The 14,582-nt window shown below is 49.0% G+C and overlaps 1 protein-coding gene across 5 annotated transcripts in view; it reads right to left on the bottom strand.

The window, feature by feature from the left end:
• DTNA (dystrobrevin alpha) overlaps positions 1–13,890 on the bottom strand; it is a 234,486-nt gene extending 220,596 nt beyond the window's left edge. For 4 of the 5 annotated variants that reach the window (XM_080578412.1, XM_080578423.1, XM_080578413.1 and 1 more), the window contains exon 1: positions 13,610–13,885. The gene's annotated coding sequence lies outside the window, so the exon portion shown is untranslated. Of the gene's footprint in view, positions 1–13,609 lie in introns of all 5 variants that reach the window. The other variant, XM_080578415.1, reaches the window with a different exon arrangement.
• Between the last annotated feature and the right edge of the window lie 692 nt (positions 13,891–14,582).

Genomic DNA, 14,582 nt, shown 5'->3' with positions numbered 1-14,582 from the left:
TGGTCAGACCTCTCTATAGAGGAGTTTTGCCAGTCGGATGGGCCTCAACTCACACGCCATTGTGAGGGGAATTAGCAAGCAGGAGGAAGTTCCGGCTGAGCTGCTGAAAAGCCGTGGGTAATGCTGAGAGATTTCCTTTCCCCTGTTAATTTTCATCATGTCAGAAAAATCTTACGTTATGATTCTTACATCACAAAACAGTTCATAGAAGTCGCTGTCACATCACATTTTAATTGCTGTTGCCTCTTTAGACAACAAAGCCAAGGCAGAGCTTGTCAGCGCCAAGAGAAAAGAAAATCAAGCATGCTTCTGAAGTTTGAATTTCATTTTAAATAAAATAAGCAGAGACATCCAGACCACTACCCGAGGAAGTTCCACCTGAGTCTACTTCATTTTTGCAGATCTCCACCCTTGGCTCTTCTGACATCTCTTCCAGCTAAGAAACTTCAAAAAAATAGAAATCAAAATCATTTGAGATATCGCATTGCTTCTTGGCATCAGTCTGGTAGATGACTTAACTAAAAAGAGCCTTTATTTTTGTACTTTGTACATTACAGGTGTGAGAAACACTCCGTAGCCAATAACTTAGGCTCAGGCGAGGATCTCAGTGAAGTAGTAATTTATTCGCGATTGCAATGGCGGGCGCCCCACAAGCAGGAGAGCGCACCTACTAGTTCCAAAAACACAGTTTATATACTTTTTGATGACAGGACCCTCCCCTGTTTCCCCACTGGAGTGGGTAATCCAGGTTCACAATCTACCTGATGCTTCACAGACAATGCCTGGCCTTCAGTTGCCGGCCTGTTTTTGAGATGGTAATGTTTTCTCCCCTTATCTGGCTTGACTTAACATAGTGATTTTCACCTGATTGCTCTAAGGAGTCTGGTTGTCTGCATTTTAGGAGGACACCTGCTGAGCTTTCTTATCACTGTAAGCATATCTCAATACCACATTCCTTCCTTCTATACAATGTAACACTGCAAAAACAACATTTCTATTCCCACAATTCCCCCCTTTTCTCTTTTTATAATTTGTTGATTTTTGCAAAATTTTTCTCTAAGATGTAATCTGGTAGATGTCTTCCTCTTCTTTACTTTCTTTGCTTTCCATTTCCTCTAATATCATCATCTTATCTGAGTAGGGTGGTGGATCCATGGTCATTTGTTTCAAAAGTGCAGTTTCAATTAACCGCTGGACAAGTCCCCTTACACAGGGGATAATGCGACAACCAATGGCTGTCAAAACTCCTGCTACTACAATCAAGGATGTAAATATGGACACTACCATCCCTTTCCATTTACCAAACCAAGATTCCAACCATCCTGTGATGGAAGTGTCTGCTCCTGAGTTTTCTGCCAATTCATTGGCAAGGGTGGTAAGCCCTTGCAATGCTCTAGTTACTGTGCCATCCGGGGCAGTATTGTTAGGGATAAAAGTACAACAACGGTTGCCCAGCATCATGCACACACCACCTCTCTCCGCAAGAATCATATCTAATGTTATTCTGTTTTCCCAAGCCATTTTGCTGGTGGCATCTAGTTGTTCAGCGATTCCTCGTATCGCATCCCTTGTATAATTTATGAATCTCTGCTGATTATAATAAATATAAGTAATCCAATCCACATTCTTATTGATTGTTACCCACCAGAACAGTGACTCAAACCCTGCAGCAATTTGATTCCTGGCTTCCTGTTCATCGGGAACTCCTCTAGGCACCCCAATAGAATCTATGTATGCTCTATCATCAAATGATACTCCTAAGCTTCTTTTACTTCTTCTGGGTATTTATGATGTTTCTCTTTCAAATGCCAGGGTGAAGGGTATAGCTAATTGAACAAGTGCACAAGTGCCTCCCCAGTTAGATGGTAGGGTGGACCGTAAGATCTTCCCTCCACAGTACCACCAGAGATCTGCCCTGGGGATCTCAAATCTTGAATAGTTTCCCATCAAGTCCTCGGTAGCATTCAAGGTCCTCGTGCACAAGGCAAATTCTCCCAGATGCCAGGTAGCACTCACACCCTGCCGTGAGAGGCAAGCTGTATGGTTACCTATAGCTGTGGAGAATACAGGGGGAGCCCTGATACTGCTATCATGCAAGGAAGGGAATAGCAAAGAGAGAGACTTACAGGCCTCATTTCCCCAGGCAGTCTTGTCTTGGTACAATGCAATCGTACATCGCATTCCCTGGGAATCCTTGGTCCACCCCAATGGGCAGGGCACTATCTGGGCAATCGGTCATCCCGAGGCACAAGCATAGCAATTGCTATGGTTGAGACTCTGGACAGTATATTTGACCCATTCTATCCAGGCATTCACAACCCCATACCCTGTTTCAATCTCAAATGTTTGAACTGCCGCATTTCAAAGAGGGCCTCCTGTTTTCTCTCCTGTTTTCTCCTTGAGTTTCTCCCTTTCTCTGATGGCAATAGAGGATTGTTTCCATACAGCTATTCTCAATCTGGCTGTTGGGCCTCTCCCAGTTATTTGTTGTCTCTGCTCAGTTGTCATTGGGCATTTAAATCTCCACAAGCTAACACCTCACAAACATCAAACATGACAGATTGTGGTACATAACCCTCTGTCACATTCACCCATATTTTTATGGGGTATCCCATCTTACTATTATCTGGTCATGCCTTTTCCAAGTTGCCAATTGACCAAGGCTTTCTCTGAGGCCTATAATCACTAAAAACAAAATTAATAATTGATTTTTCCCTGTCATTATTTTTAAACCTTAGGTTTCCAAATAATTATCAATACAAAGAATAAGATATACACTACTACCATAACAAACCCCCCTTGGGAACACTTCAATTCACTATAGGCCAGTCCTTTCTCTCAATCACAAGTCACACTCATTAGTTACCTGTGAAAATAAAAGGTTAGTTTACAATCGCAAGCTCTTATCCTGCTCAGAGTCCACTATGAGATTTTTCTCTTCGATTTCAGCTTCCAACAAGTCTTCTGTAGGAACAGCTTCCCAGGTACTAGGGTCGACGGATGCCTTCACTCGAGTATAGTGAGTCCAACCTTTTTCCGCAGTTCCTATGGCTGTTTCAGTGGTTAGTAGTACTTGGAAGTGTCCTTCCCATTCGGGCCGGAGTTGATCCTTTCCAGGTCTGAATCAGGACCCAATTTCCCACGGGTCCTGAGAAATGACAAAGAAGAGGACAACCCCAGAACACAGTTCTTAAGAAAACTCTCTTGTTTCGAATTGTGGTATCTCATCCCTTCTGCCCAGACAGGGTAATCCGAACAGCATCTCATACGGTGAAATTCCTATATTGTTTCTTGGTGCTGTTTGAACCTGGAGGAGTGCTAAAAGTAAACATTTTACCCAAGGAAGTTGGGTTTTTAACACTAATTTAGTTAATTGCTTCTTTAATGTCTGGTTCATTCGCTTTGCCTTCCCAGAAGAGGAGGGGTGCCAGGGGGTGTGAAAAGCCCACTCAATCTCTAAGGCCTGCATTAACCCTTGCAGTACTTGTGAAGTGAAATTATTTCCTTGATCTGAATCAATGTTTTCAGCTATCCCATATCTAGGGACTATTTGCTCCGGTGATACCTTAGCCACCGTGTTTGCAGTGGCAGATAAGAGGGGAAAGCTTACACCCATCCAGTCACGTGGCCAATTAGGACAAACAAGTACTTAAATCTCCCTCCTTTACGTAACTCAGTAAAGTCTACCTGTATACTTTGTAAAGGTCGAATCCCTGGCTCCCGTCCCCCTCTAGGTTAGTTACAAATGACCTTTTTATTTGCTTTTTGACATATGGTACATCCTCTGCATATTTGCTTCACTAGAGTGTATATTCCTACACAGACATACTTTCTTAGCACAACATCACACATTGCTTGCATCTCCCAATGACTCTCTTGATGTAAAACATCATATTTGCCTCATTGGTGCTTTATTCAGCATTTCTCTCCCATCAGGGAGTATCCATTTTCCCTCAGGCTTCGTGGCTCCTGATTCCTTACAGAAATCTCTCTTAAAAACTTTTTAGTTCTTTCTTAGTTTTCAACAATTCCCTGAATCCTCTCTGGATTTATTCTCAGTTTTCCCTCAGACATTAGATGCCTTAAATACCTGACTTCTCTTTCTACGTATTGTAATTTATTTTTCAATACTCCCAAGCCCTGCTTTCCCAGAAAGTTGAATAGCTTGTTAGTAGCTTCCTTCACAACTGTTTTCTCCTGTCCTGACAATAAACAATCATACACATTTTGTAACAGAAATTCCTCCTTGGGAGGTTGGAATTGCTCCAAAATCTGTTCTAGAACTTTGCCCAAATTAATCAGAGGCCCTGTAAACCCCTGAGGTAAAACTGTCCATATGTATTGTTGCTTCCGCCCCCACTTCAGAGTCTTTCCAGTCAGAGGTGAATATATCTTTGCTCTCAGGGCCTGAGAGCACTCCATTAATACCACTGTTATTCCAGTCTAACAATTTACTATTTGAATGCCTAATTTCATCATCAAATCCCTTCCCAACAAGTTAGTCCCTGCCTTGGGTACATACAATAATTGCCCAGAGATCATTTTATCCCCTAGTCTCAGCTTGGTACCCCCCAAAGGTGGCACTGTTACCCCAGCCCCTTCTACCCCCATCACTTGTTAGGGTTTCATTAGTTAATTTAATCCCTGATACTTTACAGGCCAGTAATGACCTAGCTGCCCCTGTGTATTGTGTTTGATGGCAAGGTTCGGGAGGGGGCTGCAGTGGCAGCCCCCACGAGGAGAATCCAGAAACCACCCCGTAGCAGATAAGGGACAATTTCATCCGGCCCCAGAGGGGCCCACCGCTGCCCGGAGCCAAGCCATGAGCAACACAGTCCGTGCCTCTGTGAGAGCACATCCACGAAAACAAACATACAAACAAACAAAAACCTGCTGCTCAACAGCAGCTGGGAGAGCGAGGAGTGAGAAACCTCCCCGCAGACACCAAAGTCAGCACAGACGGAGGGGGTGGAGGCGCTCCAGGCGCCGGAGCCGAAGCCCCCTGCGGCCTGTGGAGAGGCCCCTGGTGGAGCAGGCTGCCCCCCCTGCCCCCCCCCTTCTCGATACTTGGGAAACTGACCAAACACCACAGCAAATATACCAAAACTTCTAGACGGTTACTTAGATAATGCCTACATCCTCTTTCCCTGCTCATTCAACTTTCCCAACTCATTCAAAAAAACAGCTCTGTCAAACATTACATACCACACCTTTAACACCTTTAATAACCCTTTTTAACACTTCTTCCTATCTTTCTCCAGCCTGTACTTTCTCCAAAGTCTCAGTCATTAGCCAACTTAATTCCATACCTTTCTCCCTCATCCCATTTTCCTTCTCTCCTCCTTCTTCCACTCCGGATATTCCTACCTGAAGTGGCCAGCCTGCCCACACTTAAAACATCCTATCAAAGCCTGTCCCTGCTAAGATTCAGGCCACAACACGGGTAGCTTTCCTTGCCTGCCATTCCTTCATCTCTCTTCCTCTCTTTTCCATCCTGGCCCTGACTCCCCCTGAAGATTTTCTTCCTCTTTCTCCAACCCTCTGCCTCACTACCTGCTACACTGTCAATACCATTAGTTTCACTCTCTGCTTTTCCTTCTCATCTCCCCTCTTGACACACACGTTCAGGGCCTCCCACAGGAGGGCCCCCCAGTGACTGTTCACTACATCCCCCCCACCTTCTGGAGCATTTTCTGTGCATCTTGCCAGGCTTCAATCACAAAATGAACTTTCAAGAGCCCTTGGGATACCGGGTCCTCAGGATTCATCCCCAAGTACTTTCTCATTCTGACCCCAAGTCTCTCATATGATTTCTGTGTTGCACACTATTATTCTTCCAGCCAGGATCGGCAAGTGGTTATTTCTGCCCTGCCGGTATTACCCCTGGTCCTGGAGGATGAGTTCTTTCCCATTTTTGTATTGCAGCTCTCCTCCTGATCATTCCCATTTCTTTCCCTGTAAACAACATATTTATATACATAATTCCCCCTCCCCAAGAGTATAAGTTAGGTCCTAGGAAACTCCTAACCTCTCTGCTGGTAAGGAGGGGGGGAAGTTCACTTAAGAGGATACACAGATAGTGTTAGTGCTGTTAGTATCAGGGAAGGCAAAATTCTCAGTACCTCTTCTACCTTGTTCTAACTCTTTTACCAGTTTGGGGTACCTCCTGTTCCCAGAGCTAATGTTATCTATAGTTCCTGTCTCTTCTTTCGGAGAAACTGCTACAGCAGCCGCTGCTGCTGCAGCAACTTGGGGGTTATAAGGAGGAGGTAAGTTATCCAGAAGGTCCCATTTATCACTTGTCTCTTCCTTTTTCTTTCCCTCTTTATTCTGATTTTTGCTCAAAACCAAATTTATTCCTTGTATCCAACAAGCTGCATACTCCGATTCTTCTTCCGAAAATGGAAATTTGTTATTAACATAAAAATTTAAGGCCTGACATACCCAATCTTTGTCAGACCCGTATTTTGGCCAAAATACTGCAGCTCCTTTAATTGGTTCTTTCGTCCAGACTGATACACAATATTTAACCATTTTCTCCCTATCTTTTTCCTTAGTTTTGGGGTTATTCTTCCAATTTCTCAACATCCTTCCTAAAGGACAGTCGGGAGGCACTCCCCCAGGGATATCTCCCTGTCCCTTGGAACTCATATTTCCCATTTTTCCTATCCTGGAAAATGGGGGTGTACTGCCAAGCACTTCCCCGTGCAAGGGCTACCGCACACCTATAAGTTACCAAATTTCCCTGGTGTACTCCGAGCACTACCCCATGCAAGGATTACCGCACACCAAATTTCCCTGGTGTACTGCCAAGCACTACCCCGTGCAAGGCTTACCGCACACCAAATTTCCCTGGTGTACTCCGAGCACTACCCCGTGCAAGGATTACCGCACACCAAATTTCCCTGGTGTACTCCAAGCACTACCCCGTGCAAGGATTACCGCACACCAAATTTCCCTGGTATACTGCCAAGCACTACCCCGTGCAAGGCTTACCGCACACCAAATTTCCCTGGTGTACTCCAAGCACTACCCCGTGCAAGGATTACCGCACACCACATTTCCCTGGTGTACTCCAAGCACTACCCCGTGCAAGGATTACCGCACACCAAATTTCCCTGGTGTACTCCAAGCACTACCCCGTGCAAGGATTACCGCACACCAAATTTCCCTGGTGTACTCCAAGCACTACCCCGTGCAAGGATTACCGCACACCAAATTTCCCTGGTATACTGCCAAGCACTACCCCGTGCAAGGCTTACCGCACACCAAATTTCCCTGGTGTACTCCAAGCACTACCCCGTGCAAGGATTACCGCACACCAAATTTCCCTGGTGTACTCCAAGCACTACCCCGTGCAAGGATTACCGCACACCAAATTTCCCTGGTGTACTCCAAGCACTACCCCGTGCAAGGATTACCGCACACCAAATTTCCCTGGTGTACTGCCAAGCACTACCCCGTGCAAGGCTTACCGCACACCAAATTTCCCTGGTGTACTCCAAGCACTACCCCGTGCAAGGATTACCGCACACCAAATTTCCCTGGTGTACTCCAAGCACTACCCCGTGCAAGGATTACCGCACACCAAATTTCCCTGGTGTACTCCAAGCACTACCCCGTGCAAGGATTACCGCACACCAAATTTCCCTGGTATACTGCCAAGCACTACCCCGTGCAAGGCTTACCGCACACCAAATTTCCCTGGTGTACTCCAAGCACTACCCCGTGCAAGGATTACCGCACACCAAATTTCCCTGGTGTACTCCAAGCACTACCCCGTGCAAGGATTACCGCACACCAAATTTCCCTGGTGTACTCCAAGCACTACCCCGTGCAAGGATTACCGCACACCAAATTTCCCTGGTGTACTCCAAGCACTACCCCGTGCAAGGATTACCGCACACCAAATTTCCCTGGTGTACTGCCAAGCACTACCCCGTGCAAGGCTTACCGCACACCAAATTTCCCTGGTGTACTCCAAGCACTACCCCGTGCAAGGATTACCGCACACCAAATTTCCCTGGTGTACTCCAAGCACTACCCCGTGCAAGGATTACCGCACACCAAATTTCCCTGGTGTACTGCCAAGCACTACCCCGTGCAAGGCTTACCGCACACCAAATTTCCCTGGTGTACTCCAAGCACTACCCCGTGCAAGGATTACCGCACACCAAATTTCCCTGGTGTACTCCAAGCACTACCCCGTGCAAGGATTACCGCACACCAAATTTCCCTGGTGTACTGCCAAGCACTACCCCGTGCAAGGCTTACCGCACACCAAATTTCCCTGGTGTACTCCAAGCACTACCCCGTGCAAGGATTACCGCACACCAAATTTCCCTGGTGTACTCCAAGCACTACCCCGTGCAAGGATTACCGCACACCAAATTTCCCTGGTGTACTCCGAGCACTACCCCGTGCAAGGATTACCGCACACCAAATTTCCCGAGACTCTTCCTTTCTCTCCCTTATCTCACGCTTCGTCCGTCTCCGGCCGCGCCCCTCGCGGAGCTACGGAACCGCGGATCAGGACTCCACACTCGCTTCGTACAAAAGTACGTCTCAATCACACATCACACATCACACAGAGTCTCACCCGACCCCCGAGGCAATACTTAATATTTCTTACCTTGGTCTGTGCACAGAGTTACCGGATCAATTCTTAAAACCCTGAGTGCCTACCTTCTTCCTTTTCCCCACTACTTCACGGATCCTGCCTCTTTAATCAGTCTCGGGCCCTCTGTCAGCTCTCCGCAGAACCGCCACCGTCGATGCACAGGACCGCTGAAATCAGCGGGGCATGCCTTCCTGCTGCTGCGGCGGTGGGGCTCCCCGGTAGGTGACTGGATCCCGGACGAGCCCCCAATTGTGAGAAACACTCCGTAGCCAATAACTTAGGCTCAGGCGAGGATCTCAGTGAAGTAGTAATTTATTCGCGATTGCAATGGCGGGCGCCCCACAAGCAGGAGAGCGCACCTACTAGTTCCAAAAACACAGTTTATATACTTTTTGATGACAGGACCCTCCCCTGTTTCCCCACTGGAGTGGGTAATCCAGGTTCACAATCTACCTGATGCTTCACAGACAATGCCTGGCCTTCAGTTGCCGGCCTGTTTTTGAGATGGTAATGTTTTCTCCCCTTATCTGGCTTGACTTAACATAGTGATTTTCACCTGATTGCTCTAAGGAGTCTGGTTGTCTGCATTTTAGGAGGACACCTGCTGAGCTTTCTTATCACTGTAAGCATATCTCAATACCACATTCCTTCCTTCTATACAATGTAACACTGCAAAAACAACATTTCTATTCCCACACAGGGTGGAATTCTGTTGAGTTGTAATCTCATTTGAACAATTACAAAAGTCTCTGCATTTCTCTTTACAAGCTGCTCTGACTACACAGCACACCCTTATAGAAACGCAGCCACTGTACAACAAAAGAGGCAGGTGAGGATTTCCCTGCAGGTCCTTGTGGCACACCCGCCAGCACGTGGACTGTCTGCGGTACTTCTCACAGCATCAGCACACACACAGCAGATAGAGGAGGACACGATGACACTACACAGTTAATGGTTAGGGTTTTGAACAGCACACTGGAGCACTACACAGTAATTAAGTTCTCTAGCAGGAGCTGTGGATATGCTGTGGATAGGTAGTAGAGTTGTCATCTCTTTCTCTTCGCTGTGAGGAAGAAAATACACCAGGACTGGATTTATGTCATCATAAATGAGAGAAGGATTTGTCCCCAAATATTTCTGTCCTAGTTATCCTAAGTAGTAGGGAAAATCTTGGCTCTACTTAAGTCAATAGCAAAACGTTAATCATTTCAAGGGGGCGTGCCATCTATCACCTTGCAACTTTATGGTGTTCCAATTCTAAGGTAATTAAACCCAAACAAGGTGTATTTAAAGGCTTTTCTTAGATCTCTGTATCTCTACACTGGAGATGTTTTTTCCTCTGGAGATTTCCAGTTTTGGCATCACTTTCCGCATCAGTGCAACTGGTCTTAGGGCTGTTGATCTCCACACACAGACCACTGACACTTGCAAGTTCTTGCAAGCGGCTTTGCATTTTGTCTCAACTGCTGAGACTGATGAACCCTCCCTGTGTTGATATCAGATTGTATTTCTCCACATGTGACATTTTAGAGATCTATACATTTATAGAATACAACAGGTATACCTGCTAACTTAAAAACAGATAAAGCATTTATACTTGATTGGAATTTATATGATTTAGATCTAAGTTGCCACATCTTTCCAGCATGCTTTCCAATATGTCGTCATTGTAACATTTTTCCAATTTAAGACAATGTGAGAAGACTTTTTTTTGCAAGACCATCAACAGCCCCTCCCAAACTAGTGCTAATGCCTGTCGTGATCACAAAATGGTGACTGGTTACATTCACGAGATTTAAAAATATACAGATCAATAATGTTCTGCTACAATCTTCAAGCAAAAACCTCATATGTTTCCAACACACTCTCTCTGGTAGCTTTTGCAATGAAGCAGGAGAGAGAGCCTCTGTATTATGCTCTTCCAGGCTGTTCGGATTACTCTGCACACAATTGCTCCCTGCCTGCATGTCCACCCCCCACCCCCATCCCAATTTTCAGCAAAAGTGTTGTTCCTGTGCTGTTTGTGTAAGTGGACAGAATTTCAAGCATGCCGCTAAATGATTATAAATGAAGGAATTTTCATGCTCTGTTAGCTCGAGAAGATGGTGTTATTAACAATTACCATTCAAGGAAGTTCGGAATAAGCGCCTAACTGAAGACACCTCTGACATAAAGCTTTGTTTTGTTCCTGAAAATAGCTGCGTGAGCAGTCTTCACTCCCACTGTTTAACATATTTCTGAGGCCACTATCTCTAAGAAATTTTATTTTCCTTAATTTAGCAGTAACACCAGTTTCCTCTGGAATCTCTAGAACCAAAGTTGTCAGTCCACAGCAACGCCCACCACAGAGAGATATCGGGACCTACGAAGCTGGAACGCTGTTCTTACTCCTCTACTCTTGATCCAGTTTCAGAACTCTAAAAATGCTGATGCGAATCTACAACGCAGAACATGAAAACGTGAGCATTGGGTTATACTGCTATTGGATTTGAGACAATGTAGGAAATGAACGTGTTGCCTGGCAGACCTGATTTGCTTGGCAAGTTGATATACCCTGATTTCCCCCACAATGCTAACCAACAGACTTTTACTTCAATGGAAGGAGGATCATCTCTGCAAAGAAAAGGCATCGCAGAGTCGGAGGATTGTCTGAGTGAGTTTTCCACTTGCTAGTTACTTGCCTAGGTACACAATGAACACAATGCACCCGGTCCGTGAATACCACACAATACCAAATTCAAAGATAAGAGGTCTGACTCATCACTCTGTTGCACCAGTTTTGTGCCTACGGGGCTCCATGTTCTTCCATGGTGACTCAGTCCCAAGACTCCCCTCTCTCCAGGAAAAACATGACAAGTCATGCAGAGCATGTCAGACTTACCCGTCAACTATAATCCACATTTGCACAGCAAAACTAATTGGAACGTAACATTGCACACCACTTACATTTGGCTGTTGTGCCTAGAGATAGGAACACATGTAATTAATGTAAAGAGCAACAGTTTAAAACACAGGCATCAGAGTTAACCCTGCGACACCTGGCGACAGACTTAGGGGCCCTGCCTAAGAAAACAGTCCTTGGCCAACATTAATAGCGTGTATATGTGCAAAATAAGATTAAGACCACGGAATTAAAGAGAAGGAGATTAGTCACTGGAACAAAAAGTTTCTGCAAAATAGTTCTCATTCCAAGACTGCTGCCTTCACTTCCCTAACCAAAAGCTGTTGAAACTGAAGAGAGAAACTTTTTGGACAACTGTAAGATGGACATAGACTATTTTTTCCTGAAACGATACATTGTGTTTATGACAGCTATTTTTGACTTCCAGGTATACAAATATAAAACACCATGAGACCGATTTTTTCTTTTCGGTTTCATGTCAGTATATATTCATTGATTTCAGTGCAATTATTTGCCTGGCATGGCAGTTAGATCAGTGCTGACCATTAAAGGCTATTCTGAATAGACTTACACTGAGTAAAATGGACAGGAGGAGATCATCTATTCTCCAGTCTCTGACAGCGCACGACTGCAGAAATCAAGGAAATCATTAATGAAGGACTAAATCTTCAAAAGCCAAACAAAAAAAAGATAAATCCATCCCTCACCTTTCTCTAAACCTCAAGAGATTGCTACCCAGCACCTTCCCATAGCGTACTTTGTGCTTTTTTCTGGATTTTCAGTTGTGGAATCAGTAGGTCACGCCGCCACACAGCGACCACAGCCACACACTTGTGGTCACGATGGGGGCCTGAGGTGCTTCCATGAGAGAGCTGAATCCACCACGGTTGAGCGTGCATAGTTCAGGCACTGGTGCACAGAAACAGTAACACACCAAAAACCGCTTGTGGAAATAATTACACACCGCTGTGGAGCCACGCATCCCGAGTATTACATGCACGAATTAGCCACTTGCCTCTGATCACGGCGTGCGCACGTGCCTAATTTTGTATTTACTTCTACCGCTGCAAAACCGTAGCACCTCATTCTGATCACAGCCACAGCGCGCTGAGGTTGGGTCAGGAGCTGATGCTTTACGTGTGACTTTTTATAGCAAGGAGAGATTTATTTTTAGGCATGCAGTTCTTCGAATTTTAACTCTGTCCTGTGATAAATAAGGTAAAATCCACACAAAAACAGAAAAATAAGTAGTGCATTCACTACTTACTTTGAAGAAACATGGGAACTTGACTGGCGACTGCAATGGCAGTAGGGTAACACACCGAAATGTGTTAATGGGATTGCGCTCTTTTGAGGAGCAACCTAAAGATATATATTTAAGATGGCACTGGCTTTTATCTCGTGCTCACTTACCCTCTGACAGGCAGACACCAGCACAACTGAAGACCTAGAGACCTAGCACCCACTGTTCTCCAGCTGCCTTCGCTCGGTCAGCGAACAGGCGCCCGCTTGGCACTGGAGGCATGTGGGAGACAACCCGGCATTGGGGCGGGAGTTCGGGGAACAGCTCCAGAGCTGCGACAGGGTTAAGAGGCAGACCTGGAGCCCCTGTCCCCCCACTGCCGTAGGACTACTGCTGCATCCCGACAGCAGCTGGAGGAGCAGAACGCAAAGTTACAAAACTTCCATCGCGACGCCGCATCCGAAGCCTACGGACGCCAAGCCCGGGGCGCTGCCTTGACGCTTCCCGTTCCCGCACCTCTCCTCGCGGCGCTCCCGGCCCACCGAGGCGCACCGGGGCTTCCCGGCCCGCGCACCCCTCACCCAGCGGCGGGCAGCGCGCTGCCCGCCCGGCCGCCACCGCCGGCTCCCTGTCACGGCTGCCGGCCGCAGGGCGCTGCGAGCCCGCCGGGCTGCCGCCCCCCCGGCCGCCAAACTTCGTCCTCCGCCCCCCAACGGGGCGCAGCGACCCCACAACCCGCCCCCCCCCCATCCCCATCCCGGCCCCGCGCGGCCGTTGGGGCGCGTGAGGGAACGGCCACCGGCTCGCCCCAACGGCCGCGCGGCAACAGGCGGCCGCCGCTCACCTGCGAGGCGCCGCGCGCGCTGCCGGGCGGGAGGCAGGGACGCCGGCAGCCGCCGCCGCCGCCGCTGGAGCTGCCGCTGCTGGAGCTGCTGCTGCTGCTCCTCCGCCTCCTGCTCCTGCTCCTCCTGCACCGCCGCCGCCGCCGCGCACGGCGCCGGAGCGGGGCGGCCGCGCCGCGCAGAGGCAGAGGCGGCGGCTGCCGCTGCAGCTCCTGGCACATGCTGCAGGTGTCAGCGCAGGAGCTGCCCCGCCGCCCGCCCGCCGCGCCCGCCCCCCGCCCTGCGCCTGCGCCGCCGCCGCACCGCGCCGGCGCCGAGCCTCCGCGCAGGCGCGCTCGCCGCCGCGAAGCCGTTGCCCGGCCGCCGAGCTGCCCCCCGCTCCCCCCCCCCCCCCCCGCCAGCAGCCGGGGGGATGACGTCGTGGGCGTGGGGAAGGGGCGAGGCGGGAGGGGAGGGGAGCTGGGGAGGGGGGGCGCGGGGGGTGGCGGCGCGAGGGGTCCCCGCGCGGCCGGGCGGCGGCGGGGGGGGGGGCGGCGGGGGCTGCGCCCTCCCCCCGGGGCGCTGCGGGCGGCCGTGGGGCCGGGGGGGCGGCGGTTGGGCCGGGCGGCGGGGGTGACGTCATCCCTCCGCTGGGGGAGGGCGGGGCGGGCGCCCCCTCCCGCATCCCCCCCCCCCCCATCACCCCTCCCTCCTCTCCCTCCTCCTCCTCCTCCATCCCCAGCCCCGGGGCTCCCCAAAAATCGCCCGTCGCGGTCCCGGGGGCCGGCAGCGGGTCCCTCCGGGTCCATAGTTGGGGGGGGGGTGTCCGTGTCCGGTCCGGTCACGGCTGCCGGGCTCGCCCCCTGCCCGGCGGTACCCTCGGGGAGCAGCCCGAGGTGCCGCCCGCCGCCATGCCGTACCTGCGGGCAGCGGGCTGCGTGCCGCGCTCCTGCGCCCCTCGCCTCAGGCGTCGAGGGCATTCCCGTGCGCGGATGG

The sequence above is a fragment of the Anser brachyrhynchus genome (genome assembly GCF_964034855.1).
Source record: "Anser brachyrhynchus genome assembly, chromosome: 2".
Lineage (NCBI taxonomy): Eukaryota > Metazoa > Chordata > Aves > Anseriformes > Anatidae > Anser > Anser brachyrhynchus.
Note: the sequence above shows the minus strand (reverse complement) of the source record. Positions and strands in the feature narration are given on the sequence as shown.